Source organism: Amblyomma americanum, chromosome 4, assembly GCF_052857255.1.
Source record: "Amblyomma americanum isolate KBUSLIRL-KWMA chromosome 4, ASM5285725v1, whole genome shotgun sequence".
NCBI classification, from domain to species: Eukaryota; Metazoa; Arthropoda; class Arachnida; order Ixodida; family Ixodidae; genus Amblyomma; species Amblyomma americanum.
Window position 1 is genome coordinate 200004206 of NC_135500.1, and position 3827 is coordinate 200008032.

At 51.2% G+C, this 3827-nt stretch overlaps 1 pseudogene; it reads left to right on the forward strand.

Annotated features, from left to right (window-relative positions):
- The first annotated feature begins 298 nt into the window (after positions 1-298).
- Positions 299-1499, forward strand: LOC144127510 (iripin-2-like; annotated as a pseudogene).
- Positions 1500-3827: the final 2328 nt, after the last annotated feature.

A 3827-nucleotide genomic window follows, 5' to 3' on the forward strand; every position in this document is an offset into this window, starting at 1 on the left:
GTGAGGTTTGGTTGTTCCTGCCATAATTTTTTCCAGCTTTTTTTTTCACGGCAGAGGAAATGGAATGTCCTTTGCGGCTCAGGAAAATAAGTACGCACCGAAGAGAAAGGTAGAGGTAGTAGCTGGGTATTCAGGCGCCCAGATCTGTGTCTCGGAGAAAGGTGGAATTTGACACTTTACTCCTTGGCGGCTGCAGGAAAGCAGAAAGCAAACACGCGAAAGAAAAACAAAGACAGCTACGTACGTGTAGCTTTATAAAGAGGCGACTGCGGCCTGCGGCACTCGTAGAACGTCCGTGATGCTCGTAAATATAATCTTTCTCGCGCTGCTCACGCTGGTCTCGTCAGAGACCGACGATGAACTGCTGGCCAAAGCTCACAACCACTTCGCCCTGAAGCTCCTCAAGGAGTTGGCAAACCAGAATCATCCCTCGTCCAACGTCTTCTTCTCGCCAACGAGCATCGCCGCTGCCTTCGGCATGGTTTACGCCGGCGCCAGAGGAAGCTCGGAAGCTGAGCTGACAGTGGTGCTTGGTCATAGCGAGGTCGGCCTTACTGAGAAGTCGAGGCTTGTCGCGACGTACAAGAAGCTGATCGAGCCTCAAGCCTCACCGAATGTCACGCTGGAAGTGGCCAACATAGTCCTGGTTCATAAAAACTTCAACATCGCGGAGAGCTACAGGAAGCAGCTTCACGACGTCTTCGACGCAGAGCTGAGGTCCGTGGACTTCGCCAACGAAGGTCCCAGAGTCACCGCTGAGGTCAACGCCTGGGCACGCGGAAAGACAAGGGGGAAGATCGACGGCATCCTACCAGAGGTTCAGCCGTTGGAGGACGTCAATCTCTTCATTCTAAACGCCGTGCGCTTCAAGGGAAGCTGGCTCAATCCGTTCGACCCGTCGAAGACAGAAAAGAAGCCCTTCCTGAACCTGGGCACCACGGAGGTCAGCAAGCCTGCGATGTACCTCTTAAAAGACTTGTTTTATGCTCGTCTGGACTCGCTCCACGCGGCCGCCGTGGACATCCCGTACTCGGGAGACATGTTCAGCTTGGTGATCCTGCTTCCGGACTCCCCGACGGGGCTCGCCGCCCTCAGGGACGGTCAGTCGCACGCCGTTCTAGAAGACGTCGGCAAGAAGCTAAGCCCCAGGCCAGTATCACTCAGCCTGCCCAAGTTCGGCATCAGCCTCCGCTACGATCTGGTGCCCGCCATGCGAGCTCTCGGACTCAACGTCGCTTTCGCAAGCGAGGCAAACTTCACTGGAATCAGGGACAGTCCTTTGCTGAGAATATCGGGCGCCGTCCACAAGCCGGCCGTGGAGGTAAAGTAAGCAGGAACCGTCGCGACCGCGGCGACTGGTGTGAAGATTGCTCTTATTTCGGGAGGAGCGCACAATTAGGGCCCCCGTCGAGTTCATCGTGAATCGGCCATTCCTATACTACACCAGAGACAAACGTACCCACCGCTTTCTTTTCATTGGTGAAGTCCACAGTCTTTAAGCCGCGAGATGGTTCTCCCGGTGCCGACAGGCGAATAATTTCAAGCGGGCTTGCGCGTCTCTGTATCACGTATTCTGGTAAACGCGACTGAAGGGAGGACCTGTTTGCGTTATCGAGGTGGTCTTAAGTCTTATATTGCACTCGTTATACTACTTTGGAGCTTTACACAACGACGTAGACAATGCATACGCCAGGTCTTCGTTCTCTGCTACAAGGGTTCAGAGTAGAACAACCAGGAATAGAGACTGGACATGGGTAGCGCAGAAAACTTGTTCAAATAAAGTGTCAATTCTTCTGCTCAAATCAATCCTTGCTTTTCACTGAAAACAAAACTTTTCGTAGAAGCTATAGAACACCTTATGACAGTACTTTAGAGGCTGTTGTTTGCCCAAAATGAAAATCGCATCTAGAAACTGAGCCTTTTCTGCATGTAGATCTATTTAATCTTGCGCAAACTGGTAATCGCATGCACATGTAAGGCACTGCCTAGTTAAGCTCCCTACCTTTCTGTTCTTATTTAGTAATTCTAGATGTTTGCCATTTGGCATAATGAGAAAGGGAGAGAAAGTTAGAAGAGGGAGTGTAAACAAGCCTCGCTTAAAAAGTGGCAAAAGTTCTCTATAAAGCGATTATCCAGAGTCCACTCACGGTAGTCGTCTTCAACGTCCCATCGCAGGCTTACCTTTTTTCGGAAGCATCGTCTCACGGAGGCTGTAGCCGGGCAAGTCCACAGCAAGTGTTTTGCGTCACACAGTTCAGGCGCAGCACCACAACGGGGACAGTTGTCAGTCAGTCCTAAGTGTTTTTCACGCCACCGATGACGCACGGAAGGAGTCAGAGCCGCCCCTGCCCGAATCCGGCGCACAGATACCTCCTCCTCCCGAGTGAGGCTACGGTGGAGAGGGTATGAACACGGAGAAACTAGAGCGCGTGTTCGCTGGCGCAAAGCTCGTTTCTCGGAAACATGGGACCGGAACGGATCTGGGGGAAGAGAGGGTGGTGGCGGGATGTCTGATGTGTCAAGGTGTGTCATTGTATCCACATTAATATCATGCGGATCGTGAGCATGGCCGCGAATCCAGTGTATATATACGCACAGGACTGGGGTATTTTTTGCAGATTTGGTGAGTGGATTTTGTAATTTAAAATGCGCGCCGGAGAGCCTTAAGCTGCTAAAGGGCGGCAAGGGAGTCAGTATCGAAAGTGGGTACGAGTGGAAGGGAAGCAATTGCGTTGTGTATCGCTTGAAGCACCAAGGCAAGGAAGGTGCAAGTATTCACGCTATATGCCGCGCGGTAGTTAATATTCGGATGGGAGGGACTGTAAAACTGCGGTAACTCCCTGCAGCGCTGTGTGGGATGCATCGGTGTATATTATGCACCCTGGAATCAGGTGCGCGGCTGATTTCGGCAGCGAAGCAGAGCAGCGATTGTCTGTGAGTTGTCAGTAGGACCACGGAGGAAGAGTCTGTAAACGATGAAGCTGAAGCGACATCTTGCGTGCTTTGTTTGTCTCACGCTGGTCAATGACTTCACTTCATGTATTAACTTGAGCATACTCATGGAGAATGGGTATGGGTGTAATACCCATGGCGCGCATGGCCTCCCGATTGATTGCTTCAAGGGAGTCCCACTGTCGACGGGTGAGGCGATGAAATTGGGCCTGGTACACTATCCGCGGCTGGAGGATAGAGCGCACAAGCTGACGGGCAGTATCACAACGCGCTCCGCCAGAGCGAATAGCTATGCGTCGAATCAGACTAAGAGTAGCGTGAGCAGATTTACGGGTCTTGTTTAGCCACGGAGTCCCAGTCCTAGATGTATGAAGAATATAGAAGACCTAGAACGCACACACTTACTACTTGAGGAATTTGAGAATTATCTACCGTGAAGGTAAAAAGGGCTGGTTTCCGTTAGCGACATCTGTTTCCAATGCGAATGAAACATGTTTTAGTACACGATACGGTCAGACCCAAAGGGGGGAGTCGTGATGTTAAGGCATCCAACGCTTGCTGGAGCGCCGACTGTTGCACAGACGCATCTGGATGACAATACAACATGGTTATGTCGTCGGCATACGCAAGGACGCGTACAGAAGGCATTTTCTCTACGGCTCGGACAAGAGGTATAAAAGTTACGTTAAATAATGTCGGGGCGAGGACGGAGCCCTGGGGTACACCGCAGTTGGAGGTAAAGTGACCAAAGGCTTCCCTTGGACACGTACACTGAATGTTCTGTTTGTTAAAAATGTGTGAATTTCTCCTTCGGCTTCTCCTTTCTATTCTTCAATCCCATTTATTCGTGTCCGGGTCTCTTAGAAAAAGATGTA